The 14,220-nt window shown below is 36.5% G+C and overlaps 1 protein-coding gene across 5 annotated transcripts in view; it reads right to left on the reverse strand.

Annotated features, from left to right (window-relative positions):
• The window catches only part of PRKD1 (protein kinase D1), a 361,380-nt gene that overhangs the window by 160,683 nt on the left and 186,477 nt on the right, over window positions 1-14,220 (reverse strand). Inside the window, exon 1 of one of the 5 annotated variants that reach the window (XM_063715551.1) lies at window positions 3,136-3,202. The exons of the other annotated variants lie outside the window; for them this stretch is intronic. The gene's annotated coding sequence lies outside the window, so the exon portion shown is untranslated. Of the gene's footprint in view, window positions 1-3,135; window positions 3,203-14,220 lie in introns of those variants that run through there. 5 annotated transcript variants of the gene reach the window in all.

Raw genomic sequence — 14,220 nt, forward strand, 5'->3', positions numbered from 1 at the left:
AAATGGCTACTATAAAAACAAAATGAACAGATAAGAAGTATTGATGAAAATATGGAGAAAAGAGAACCCTGTACACTCTGGGGAATGTAAATAGGTACAGCCACTATAAAAACAGTATGGAGGTTCTTCAAAAAACTAAAAATATAATGACCATATGATCCAGCAATCTGACTTCCGGGTAGCCATAAGGAATATCTGGAGGAATTGAAGTGAGGCTCTCAAAGAGAAAACTGCATTCCCATGTTCACTGCAGCATTATTTACAATAGCCAAGATATGGAATCAACCTTAGTGTCCATCAATGAATAAATTATATATAGAAAATGTGGTGTATTGATACAGAATGCAATACCACTCAACCTTAGAAAGAAATACTAACATTCCAGACATGATTAAACCTGGAGAATAATATGTTAAGTGAAATAAGCCAGGCACATAAAAACATCTACCATATGTGGAATCTAAAAAACCTGAATGCATAAAAGCAGAGAGTAGAATAGTGGTTACCAGGGCTAAGTGGTGAGTGAGAAATGGTCAGTGATGTTTGAAAAAGGATATAAAATTTAAGTTAGGAGGAATAAGTTCAAGATATCTATTGTATAATGAGGTGACTATAGATAATAACATTATATTGTATTTTTGAAAGTCACTAAGAGAGTAGAAAAATTTAAGTGTACTTACCACAAAAAAAAAGGTAAGTATGTGAGGTATGCATATGTTAACTACCTTGATGTAGCCATTCCACAATATACATAGTTCAAAACATGATGCTGTATATGGTAAACATACATAAGTTTTGTCAACTACAACCATTAATTAATTTTAAATATATGTAGTCTAAATTCCCTTGTGAATTTCTCTTTAACCCATGGGTTATTCAGAAGAGTGTTGTGTAATTTCCAAATACTCAGAGTTTTTCCAGGTATCTTTATGTTCTTAATTCCTCATTTAATTCTGCTAAGGTCCAAATCCTACTTTGCATAAATTTGACACTTTTACATTTCCTAAGACATTTTATGGCCCAGGAGGTCAAACTTGGTGAATATTCTATGTGCATTTGAAAATACTGTGTATTCTGCTGTTGTTGGGTGGCAAGTTCTATAAATATCAGTTAGATTAAGTTGATTGATAGTTTTTCAGATTTTCTATTTGCTTAATAATTTTGTTTGTTCTATAAATTAATGAGAAAGAAATATTGATGTCTTCACATATACTTGTCGATTTTTTTCTCTTTTTCCTTTCAATTCTATTATTTGCTTTAAGCGTTCTGAAGCTCTCCCGTTAGGTGTATAAACAATGAAACTTGGTACATTTTCTTGAAGAATTCATCCGTTTCATAATATGTGATGTCCCTCTTTATATTTGGCATTATTTCTTGTCCTTCATGAACATATAACCATTTTAAACTTCTTAGAATTAATGTTTCCATGGCACTATGTTGTCATTCTTTAAATCCCTGTGTCTTTATAAAGTTGTTGTAGACACATGTATATGGCTCCCTCATCTTTTTGTGCAGTCTGACAATCTCACACTGTCGCCCAGGCTGGATTGCAATGGTGCGATCTTGGCTTACGGCAACCTCCAACTTCTGGGTTCAAGTGATTCTCCTGCCTCTGCCTCCCGAGTAGTTGGGATGGCAGGTGTGCACAGCACACCCAGCTAATTTTTGTATTTTTAGTAGAGATGGGGTTTCTCCATGTTGGCCAGGCTGGTCTCGAACTCCTGACCTCAGGTGATCTGCTCACCTTGGCCTCCCACAGTGCTGGGATTACAGGCATGAGCCACTGCACTCGACCAACAATCTTTACCTTTTAAGTTGTTTCTATCATTTATATTTTAATGTATATGCAATTAAGGACACTACCTTACCAATTTTTTTCTGTTTGTTACATCTGTTTTTTTGTTACTTTTTTTCCTTTTCTATATTATTTGATATTATTTGTTGATACTTTACTTCTTTTTATCTTCTCTCCTGGTTTATTTGTATAATTATCCTATTTCACACACAACACAATGACCTTAAAGCTGTATATTTCCATTTCTTCTCTTCTTGCCTTTATGCTATTTTTCTGTCTTTTACATACACAAACGTTAGAAAAACCAAAATAGAATAGTATTTTTTTACTTTAGTTAATTACCTTTAAAATAATTTTTAAAATGAAAAATTATCTCATTTTACTATTTCTGTCACTCTTCATGGATTTGTATAGAGCCAAGGTTTCACATGGTATCACTTTCTTCCATCTGATGAATTTTCTTTAGTATTTCATATAAGCTGGATGGCAAACACTTTTCTCAGATTTTCTCTCTGAAAGTTTTTATCTCATCTTTTTTTGGAAAGCTATTTTTGTTGTATATAGAGTTGTATGTTAATGTTTTTAGCTCTTTAAAATGTAATTCCCTTGTCTCCTGCTTTGAATTATTTCTGATGAGAAGTATGTGTTATCTGTTCCCCGGTATGCAATGTTTTTTCTTCCCTAATTACTTTACAGTTTTAATCTTCATCAATGACTTTAAACAATTTGATAGTGATGTGCCTTGAAGTGTTTTTTTTTCTTTCAGTTTATCTTGGTTGAGGTTCACTGTGCTTTGAACTATAGATTTATACATTTCATGACATTTAGAAAATTTTTACCATTGTTTTTGTCTTTAGGGGAGGGTTCAGTTTGGATAATTTCTGTTGCTATGAGTTCACTGATATTTTCTTTTCTTTCTTTTTTTTTGAGATGGAGTCTCACCCTGTCGCCCAGGCTGGAGTGCAGTGGTGCAACCTCGGCTCACTGCAAGCTCCGCCTCCCAGGTTCAAGCCATTCTCCTGCCTCAGCCTTCCAAGTAGCTGGGACTACAGGCGCCCGCCACCACGCCTGGCTAATTTTTTGTATTTTTAGTAGAGACGGGTTTTCACTGTGTTAGCCAGGATGATCTCCATCTCCTGGCCTCGTGATCTGCCCACCTCAGCCTCCCAAAGTGCTGGGACTACAGGCGTGAGCTACCGCGCCCGGCCAGTTCACTGATATTTTCTACTGTAATGTCTAATCTGCCATTTAAATATATGCTATTAGTCGGTTCTCATGCTGCTGTAAAGAAATACCTGAGGCTGGTTAATTTCTAAACAAAAGAGGTTTAATTGACTCACAGTTCAGCATGGCTTCGGAGGCCCTCAGTAAACTTACAATCATGGCAAAGGTGAAGGGGAAGGCAAGACACCATCTTCACAGGGCTGCAGGAAGGAGAAGTGCTGAGTGAAGGGAAGAACCCTTATAAAATCATTAAATCCCGTAAGAACTCACTCACTATCATGAGAATAGCATGGGCGAAACTGCCTCCATGATTAAATTACCTCCACCCGATACATGGGGATTATGGGGATTACAATTCAAGATAGATTTGGTTGGGGACACTAAGCCTAACCATATATACCCAGTAAACTTTTCATATAAATATTATATTTTTCAGTTCTAAAAGTTGTGTTTGGTTCTTTTATATGTGTTCCATTTTTCTCCTAGTATGTTCATGTTTTCATTTAAATCCTTGATTTATTTTTCCATCAAGTCTATCACCTTTACCATTTCTGGTCTGTTTCCATTAACTGTTTACATTCTGGTTTTGAGTCATACTTTCCTGCTCTTCTTTTTTTTTTTGAGTCGGAGTCTAGCTCTGTCGCTCAGGTTGGAGTGCAATGGCGTGATCTTGGCTCACTGCAACCACACGCCTGGCTAATTTTTGTATTTTTAGTAGAGACGGGGTTTCACCATATTGTCCAGGCTGGTCTCTTGGCCAGGCTGGTCTCAAACTCCTGACCTTGTGATCCACCCGCCTTGGCCTCCCAAAGTGCTGGGATTACAGCTGTGAGCCACTGTGCCCGGCCTCCTGCTTTTTTATATGTGTAAATTCGATGCCAGATATTATAAATTAATATGAGCAGTTAGACTGTTGTCTTTTTTTAATGGATATTGATATTTGTCTTGGCAGAACATTAAGTTAATTGCAGATCAGTTTTATCCTTTCAAGGCCTATTTTTAAGCTTTGGACAGCTCTATAGCAGTCTTTGTTCTGGGGATAGTTTATTCCTAGTACTAACGACTCTTTGAACATCTCTAAATATTCTCCCAAGTGTTTGGTGAACTTTCTCCTACTTGCTTGATAGAAACTCGAATGTCTCTCAGCCCTATGAGAGCCCCAGGAAGTGGTCATTTCACAGCTTACCAACAACTGCTTTTTCTCCTGCTTTAGAGTTCCACCCTATGCATACACAGATTTGTATTCAGTCAAATACTAAACCACATCCTTACACAGATTTCTGGAGCTCTTTCTTTTTATAAGTCCAACCTTTCCATTATTATTCCCCCAAAATCCTGTTGGCTTGGCCTCCCTGAGCTCTTATCTCTGTCTTCTCTAAGCAGCGAGACAATTAGGCTCTGCCTGGGTTCTCCCTTTCTATACTACACTCTGGTCCTGCTGCTAGGCAGGAAGCTCAGGTGTTTGTAGTACTTACCTTTGTTTGTTTCCCTTTTCTGAGGGATCACATTACTGCGCGGTGTGTTGGCCAATGTTTAAAACAGTATTTTATAAATTTTGTATTGTTTTCCTATTTGTTTAGAGCAAGAGGGCATGAGGCCATGTCTCAAACCAGTTACTCCTCATGCACTTTTAAAATAGACAATAGTAATATTGTCTACTTAATATTTTGACTATTTAATTCTATGTAAACTGCATTTTACAAGAAAAGTGAAAGAAAAAGGTAATCTCCATAACTGGTAAGAGTGCATTTTTAGGATAAGCAATAAAATGAAATAAAAATACAAATTGTATGAATTATCATATAACTCTCAGGCTCCAGTTTGAGCTACACTAGGTGGAACTTTAAGTAACAGTTATAAGGTTGTCCCTGATTAGAAAACAAATACTTATTAAAATGCAGGACTGTAATTAAGACACAGATCCTCTTTCCATATCCTTTCCCAAACCTTGGGTAGCTAATTCTGATTTAAAGAGTAGAGAAAAAATTCAAGGGATTTAGTGTTTGGGCTGGGGCATGTAAGAAAATAATAGCTGGAGAGAAAGATGAAACAGCAAACCATTTCCCTGAATAATAGCTCAACCTTATAGAGACTTCTAACTCATGTGTTGTCAATTTGCTTGTGTGATGCAAGAGTCAGGTGGGAAAACTCAAGAGGCTTAGGAGGCAAGGGTTCTATCAGCTCAGCACCATTCCAGTGCCTTCTGGTCTCATTCACATGCCTCTTGCTTTCTTCAAGAACCCCTCTATATTTCATTTCTCTCTGTTTCTGTACTGCTGACATTTGAACCTCACATTTTGTGTGGCCTCTTTGTAAAACGATGGTTACAATGTAATAAATAATTTGGTGTTCAAGTGAGGCTTGAATGCCTCAAATCCTAATTATTATTATGTTTCTTTCTAAGGGTGGCTGAGAAGACATTAAAAAAATTAGGTAGAATAATACCAAAATATGCTGCACATATTAAAGCTATCATTTAAACACTATATTTTTCAATGAAGATAGTGTTATAAGTGATCATAAAGGTAATCTGCAATATCAAAATGACTAAAGTATAAATATTCTCTCTCCTATATCCATCTGTTTCATAGACATGGCTCTTTCCCTTCAAGCCATTCAGAAACAGGTTGTAGAGCCCTATGAAGCGGGTCACACATGTGAAGGTGGAGACCTAGCTTCTTAGGACAGTTGTCACGGTAGCAGAAGCTGAAGGTTTACATTTTTCTAGATTGTTCCTTTTATTATTGGATAAAAATATGCATATTGGTCTTTAACTGTTAAGAGAAAAATCCGTTTTATTGAACATAACATTCTGCCTAAATAGAAACTATATACAATAAAACTTAGCAAAATCGTACTTTAAAATGATGTCTGGAAGGCAAAAAGTGTACTGAAACAATGCCTGACAACTGAAAAGAGAACATATTGGGGGAACACACTCAGAGAACAACATTCCGTAATTTGGTCATAATCATCTGTTTTTATGTGAAGGTGTGTGAGCTTTGAAATCTGAAAACCCTCATTAAACTAAACAGGCTTTCAGAAAGGCTCAGAGGCTTGTAAACTCAGCTGGAGCTTATTATAAGATCAGTTCTGTGTGTCTCAGAGGCTTTGTGGTTGTGAGTGCAAACATCTGAGATAAGTGATTTCAAGCTCTCTCCAAGTTTGAATCTAACAAAACTGGCCACTGTGAAAATATGGCCAACAATCCAGGCACTGGTCCTAAGCTCTTTAATTCTACCCTATGCTGGAAACCTTTATGCTGCTGTGTGTCTCATTTGGCATTTTTGACCACAGAGCACAATTTACTGTTACATTTCACTATAAATTCATGGTTGGCCAGACAATGTGCTCCAGAGTAGAATAAATACATGTTTTAATGAGTAGCTGAAATGTGACCTGGCCAAGGGAAACCTAAGGAACAAAGGGTGCTTTTCCCCATAGTTGGGCCAATCACAAAAGGCAAGCAATACTAGAAACAAATTAATCCATGACTCAGTCAAGTGGAACAAAACGGAAAGACAGACATGGCCCAATTAGGAAATGAAAATACTCTGCCAGTTTACTTTTGCTAAAAGATGAGGATTTAATAAAAGTCCTGAAATTAAATTATTCTGGTCAATAATGGAATACATCAGGCAGTTGAATATTGCAACCTTATCATTAAATATGATTCTCAGGTCATTTTCCAAGAACTCTTCCTTTTCACAATAATTAGTGACATGACTGCACCCCCTTAATGAGCAAAGAAATTTAAAAGGTACTTTCACTTTCTAATATAGCCGAAACACTCCTTAAGTGTTGTGTCCCAGGAGTAGGCGGATGATAACGACACATCGTGTGATCAAGTGTTTTAACAAGAGTGCCTAAAAAATTGAGTGATAATGTTTCTTAGCTCCCTTGGTGGAGTGGTTCTAGCATTCAGCTGTAAGGGACAGTCCAAAGTTGTTCTGAAAGTGGTAAATCCTGAGGTCTACTGGATCATTTGAGAGAACCAAGACAGCAATCATAAACTTGTATTATTAACTTCTGCCTAGGAAATAAAACCATCCCCTTTTTAATCACCCTTACAATTTTTAAAAAATCATCTAACACTAGACTATAGAGATTTAAGTATATCAATGAAAAGACAACAAATACTTATTGAACTGGGTGATTATCACGTATGTAGCAATATAGCTGTAACAACAAAAAACGTATGGGGTGGTTTAAGCCCACCAATAGCATTAACACTAGAGTTCCATTTAGAAACCACATTATAAAGTACAAATGAAAGGAAGAAAAGAGAAAGTCAATAATCCAGTATTATTTGGAGACAAATTTCTGAAATTTCTTCAAGTTTGGGTACAGGCTTTTATTTAGTGATTTTGTATCCTCAAAAGGAGGAACATGAAAAAGAATTGCACACTGTGACCACATAGCTATGTGTCTAGTTTCTGAATGTAATCTTAAGAAACAGAAACCAGAAAAATAAAAAAAAGGCTTTTAAAAAAAGGCTTTCCTTTTCCCTCCCTTTCTTCCACCTTTCTCCCTCCTTCACTTATGCCAATTCCCAATCAGCACCACTCCCTGCCAAAGTAGGCAGAAAATGAATGATGTTCTATCATACAATAATTAAAAACCACCATCGAAGATAGGGCTTTGCTATCTCTCCTAGTGGCAACTTACACTTTAGATTCTTGGTTGAATTACTGAGGTCTCTGTCCAGAAAATCTGATTTGTGAAGATAAATCTGTAATACCTATTTTCATAAAATATTACTTAAAATCTTTTACCTTTTTTTTATTTTTTAACCCATTTTACTTTGTTATTTTCTGAGCTACGGGCATGCTGTTCAAATGCAGATAACTGAGAAAAATCACACACCTTGTAATGCTCCTTCTGTAGTTCCTTGTTTCACACCAGCACCTGCAATCACGAAACTATTCTGCTCCACAAGCCCAATGCTTGCTTCTTTCTTTCTCTTTCTTTCTTTTCTTTTTCTTTCTTTCTCTTCCTTCCTTCCTTTCTTTCTCTCTCTCTCTCTCTCCCTACTTCTCTCTCTCTCTGTCTCTCTCTCTCTCTTTTTTTTTTTTCTGGAGACAGTCTCACTCTATTGCCCAAGCTGGAGCGCAGTGGCGCCGCAATCTTGGCTCAGTGCAACTTCCACTTCCCAGGTTGAAGTGAGTGATTCTTCCGCCTCAGCCTCTGGAGTAGCTGGTATTATAGGTGTGTGCCACCATGCCTGGCTACTTTTTGTATTTTTAGTAGAGACAGGGTTTCACCATGTTGGCCAGGCTGATCTTAAACTCCTTGCTTCAAGTGATCCTCCAGCCTTGGCCTCCCAAAGTGCTGGGAGTACAGGCATGAGCCACCGTGCAGCCCCAATGCTTCTTTTGTAAAGGAATGCCTAACGCCAGGTGTCTACCAACTTCAGAAATCTTCAAGGTCCAAATTTAGAAACACAAAAGTTATTTTGTATTGACAAAATAACTTCCTTTTCTCATTCAAGACAAGACTTTAATTTACTCCACTCTGTTTTCCTAAAGGCAGGGCTAGAATCTGATCCATAGACTATCTTCTGCTTAGATCTCTTTTTTTTTTAGCCACTCTCCTTTCTATTAAGTTCAAAATCTGATTGTTTAAAAAACTGTTTTCCTTCATAATTTTAAATTTGGACTTTAACTTTACCCCCTCTTTGCATTGCAGCAAAAATAAAATAAAATAAATGGGAAAAGATATCTAAGACAAAAAGGAATATATCTAATTAAAGAAAGGTCTGCCTGGAATCTTTTGAAATTAAAGTTTTGAATGTGAAATGGCAGATTTGGGCTATGAGATTCTAAAGTTTGTTGTCCTACAAGATATAGAAATACACATAGAACTTGAACTCACTTAACCTTTGGGGAATAAAGCTAGACTATAAGTCCTCCTTCCTTGGGCATATAAATATATTGATGTTTTGTATCAAGTATTGCTAAAGAAGTCTAATAAATTACAGGTTTCTCTTTAAGGCAGATGTGACTCAGTGAGATACTTAATAGTTGGCAAAAACCTTTTATTTTAATTTGAATAACATGTCATCTATTAAGATAAAAGCAATAAGATATGACTTAATAAATCATTAACTCTAAGGCAGCAATTTCTGTGTATAGGCTTCCTGGAGGTAGTTTAAATCATTATTTTGTTGTATATAATTTTTAAGTTTTAAAATAAATGTTCATATCAAGCAATTACAGGAGGTATTAATGAGAGCCTCACTATTGTTGTGTAAAAACATATTATCTTGCATTATACCGTGACAGATTACTAGTTAGTGATAGCTATTAGAAGTCTTAGTAGACACTTTGAAATTATTCACACAACAGTAATTAGGCGTGTGGATGTGCAGCTTGGAAATGAAAAAAATGTACTTCACACTTCACACTATTTGTCTCACTCTGAATAAAACTGTCACTATAGCACAATGAAGATTTTTATATTTCATAAAAGCTAAATGTTTATTACTTTAACAAATTAAAAATAATGGATACATGTACTGAAGAAAATGAAGGCTATGACAGCAACTAAAAAAGTTTAACCAAAAGTTAAGAATCATTAACTTTAGAGAAGAAAAACTCATTTTAGAGATGAGTAAGTTGATGTCCAGAACATATTAAGGAATATGTTCAAGGTGACAGCGGTAGGTAGTGCCAGAACAATAGCTAAGAGCTAGTCTCTTGAATTTTACTCCTTGATCTTTCCTCTCAGTTCTGCTTCTCTTAGAAAGGAAATACAGAAAGAATGGCCAAATGTCCAGCAAACAGTGATTCAGAACTGAAATCCCTGAGCACTTTTCTTTACCGGAAAGCCCTGGACCCAGGCTTTTGGATTTTGAATAAAACCAAAGTAAATGATTTAATGAGCTTTGTAGCAGCTGTTCCTGGCTATCTTCAATTCTACTATTTGACCCAGCAATCCCATTACTGGGTATATTCCCAGAGGACTAGAAAACATTCAACCACATAAAGACACAGGCACATGAATGTTCATTGCAGCACTATTCACAATAGCAAAAACATGGAATCAACCTAAATGCCCATCTATGACAGACTGGATTTTTAAAAATGTGGTACATATACACCACAGAATATGATGCACTCATTAAAAGGAATGAGATTATGTCTGTTGCAGGACCATGGATGGAGCTGCAGGCCATTATCCTTAGCAAACTAACACAGCAACAGAAAACCAAATACCACATCTTCTCACTTATAAGCGGGAGCTAAATGATGAGAACTTAGGGACACAAAGAAAGGAACAGACATTGTTTGGGCCTAATTGAGGGTGGAGGGTAGGAGGAGGTAGAGGAGCAGAAAAAAAAATAACGATTAGGTACTAGGCTTAGTACCTGGGTGATAAAATTGTTTATACAACAAACTTTCATAACACGAGTTTACCTATATAACAAATCTGCACATGTACCCTGGAACCTAAAGTAAAAATTAAAAAATAAATAACATTCACCATGAATATTATCATAATTAATGTTTATAAACTTGCCTCTCAATCACATTTCTATATTTTACACGTTTATGTATACATATATGACATATGTCATGTGTATATACTTGTATATGCATGTGTATATACATGTGTATATGTATATATACTTATACTTGTGTGTATGTTTATTACTTCATTGACTACCTCCCAGAACCACTGCAGAGATCAGATGACCCAACATATGTAAAGTAATTACTATTGGCCCAGACTCATAGTAAATGCTTTATATTTGTTCGTTGTTGTTATTATAAGTAGCCATGACCTTGAGAACTTCTTCTAGGCCACTCTGTTCTAGTTAAAAAACGTCAGATAAGGAACAACACAGACACATACATCACGCACACTCAGTGGTCTGCAGTTTCTGCTTGCCTTCTATAACTTCAATACAGCTCCACATCATTTCTAATTGGCTCTAAGTCCTAAAAACTAAAAAGGCTAAAAACTAAGGTTTTCTTAACTTCCATTTTGTTAATTTTACTGACACATATATTCATTATATCTATATATCTTGTTTTTCCTCAAAATTAACCTATATTCAGTGACAAACTGATTTTTTTTTAAAAAACTCCCTTTCTTTTATTAATATTATGACATTTTTACATTAATTCCATGTATTGTGCTAGAATCAAGCAAGGGCCATAGATTTGGATGCTGGCATGGATTCAGTGGAATTCCATTGTTCTGACTGTGCTACAAATGATCCTTTGGTTCCAAGGATAAAAATCTCATTTCCCAAAGCCAAATCCCCAAGGAAGTGGTGTATTTCTTTCTTCTTTGTACTGATAAGTGGACAGTGCATCTGATTTAAAGGATCAAAATGAAAACAATTTCTCTCATTTACTTTGATGTTCCTTGAGATAGGAAAGAATTTCTTCTCCCCTTGTAAAATGCTGTACGGCTTCTGGAAAAAAATGCTGTAGTACATAGAAGAGGAAAGGAGAGCCAAAGACAATAAAACCACCTGCCACCCCAACATAAGCAACGTTTATTATTTTGGTCTTTCCGTACACTCCCAAGTGGCCAGATGTCCTCAGCTGAACTGATGGCCAATAGCAGATTTTGGACCCGCCTACAAAGACCTTTCTATGCTTGTATTAAAAGGGTATCTGCAAAGGTTCTATGAATATCTGTGATGTTTGGGATCTTGATTCAGGTTAGTAGGTCATAGAGAAATGTATCATACTTCCAGCAAATCTGACTAACGGTCTGTTGCTGTCTCTCTTAAAGGCAGATATAATTTACAAAGACTAAATCTAAAGAACAGTAAAAAATAGCAAGTTACACTTGACCCCATGAAAGGCTGAAATAAAAAATGAGATATTGAGAAAAAAAATCTATAGATGTTCATGTTCTTTGCTTTAGGATACAGTAAGAAAATGAATATCAAGGTAAAATGTTATACTGTGACTATGCATAAAATAATTGCTTTCATTTTTCATGCATATAATCAATCAATATATATCTATGCTAATACGAAATAACTTCAATTTTGTTAGAGAAACAATGGCAGCTTACCTACTGAGAGCTAGATAAATACCTTGTCACATAAATTATTCAGTACAAGTTTGTATCTTCATTTTATTGGATAACTGGGAACACAGTAGTGAACAATACAAAGAGCCCTTACCCCCATGAAGGTCTGAGATATGCCTAAAATTCTTGAGTTCCATGGGATTGTCACAGTCAATCCCCAAAAAGCTAACATCCTGACATTCTTCATCCTGCTCCCTTTATATTTCTGTAATCCAATTTGCTTATAATCACAAGACTATAAAGGAGTCAGAGTGAGAAATGTTTTAAGCAAGATATTTTGAGAGGAGTTTCTTTGCCTTTAAAAAAGGGTAGAACAAACTTTTCTTGAGGGAAATCTAGTTTACACCTGAGATACCTGAGAAATCTAGGCTTGTGAATAGGCCGGTAACTAGAGGTTCTCAAAAATCTTTATTGTATTCTAGAAGAAACAGGGAGTGCAGAAGAGGCTAGCTGCATGAGTGTATCATTTCATCTAGATTCAGTCACTGTACTAATTCACATGCCTTTTCACTGGAAGGGAGAGAAAGGGTATATATAAAAATTAAAACTGAAACATTTGAATTAAACATGGTATTATATATATATATATATATATATATATATATATATATATATATATATATGGAGAAAGAGAGAGAAAGCTAGTTTGAACACAGAGAACCAAGCAGAGAACCAAAAAAAATTTTGATGTCTCACTCTAAATTCATAGAACATAAAATTCACTAGTGGAGACAAGAACATGTTAGGAAACAGAACATCTTGCCTCACAAAACTTCAAACACAACAATCAAAATTCAGATTGCAGACAAAACATTCAAGATATATTACACTTCAGATTCCACCCCATTTATAGAAATGCGCCTCACAAGAAGGATCTGAGTTCCCTGCATGCATGCTCCCTTGAATCAACTCCAGGCAGGCTGTCTGCCCAACCTCTACTCTCAAATCTCTCTCTTTAAACTGCCAATCAATGCCCTTCGCATTGCCAGCTTCTATGGGTAATTCTCAGTTCCTCACAGACATTTCAGCAGCATATGACCCAGTGGATCACTCCCTCTTTCAAACAACACACTTTCTTCTCTGTATTCCAGAATTGTGTATTCTTTTGTCTTTCCTCCCACTTGACTGGATATCACTTTTTAGTCACTTTTACTGAACCCTCTTCTTCTTTCCAATCTCTAGATAGGTGCTGGAGTGTTCACGACTCACTCTTCAGAAAGTTTATTTTCTCTATTTATCATCACGCTCTTAAAGGATCTCATCCAGTCTCCAGACTTTAAATATCGTTTATACTCGGGTGACACAAATTTCTAACTCTATCATTGAGCCTCCCCTTAAAACACGGACTCATCTATCTAACTCATACACCATCTCTGCTGAGACATATCCACAAGGTATCACATATTAACATGTTCAGAACAGAACTCTTAATTAACAGCCCCCATTGCCCCTCTTTGCTGCTCCCCATCTCAAGAAATGTCACTACCATCCAATTGTTCAGTTAGAAACCCTGGATTTATCTTTGAATTTTCTTTTTCTCTCTCACATATCTAATCTGTCAACAGATCTTGTTGCCTGTACATTAAAAGCACAATATACTAAATCCAAAGTTAGTCACCATCTCTACTGCTGTCTCCCTAGTCCAAGCCACAACCTCTCCAACACCTGAATTAACTGCACAAGCCACCTGCCCCTACTCTTGCCCCCAGCAATCTACTCCACAAAGAGGAATTGGAGTCATTCTTTTTATTAAAAAAAAAAAAAAAAAAAAAAAAAAAAACAGAATTTCACCCTTTTTGCCCAGGCTAGGGTGCAATGGCGTGATCTCAGCTCACTGTAGCCTCTACCTCCTGGGTTCAAGTGATTATCCTGCTTCAGCCTCCCAAGTAGTTGGGATTACAGGTGCCCACCACCATGCCCAGCTAATTTTTTTGTATCTTTAGTAGAGACGAGGTTTTACCATGTTGCCAAGCTGGTCTTGAATTCCTAGCCTCAGGTGATCCACCCGCCTTGGCCTCCCAAAGTGCTGGAATTATAGGCATAGCCACCGTGCCTGGCATGGAGTCATTCTTCTAAACATGCGTCAGATCAAAGCCCTCCAACGGCTTCCCTTCACACATAGAATCATCCCAAAGTCAACCAGA

This window comes from Pongo abelii, chromosome 15 (genome assembly GCF_028885655.2).
Source record: "Pongo abelii isolate AG06213 chromosome 15, NHGRI_mPonAbe1-v2.0_pri, whole genome shotgun sequence".
Taxonomy (NCBI): Eukaryota; Metazoa; Chordata; class Mammalia; order Primates; family Hominidae; genus Pongo; species Pongo abelii.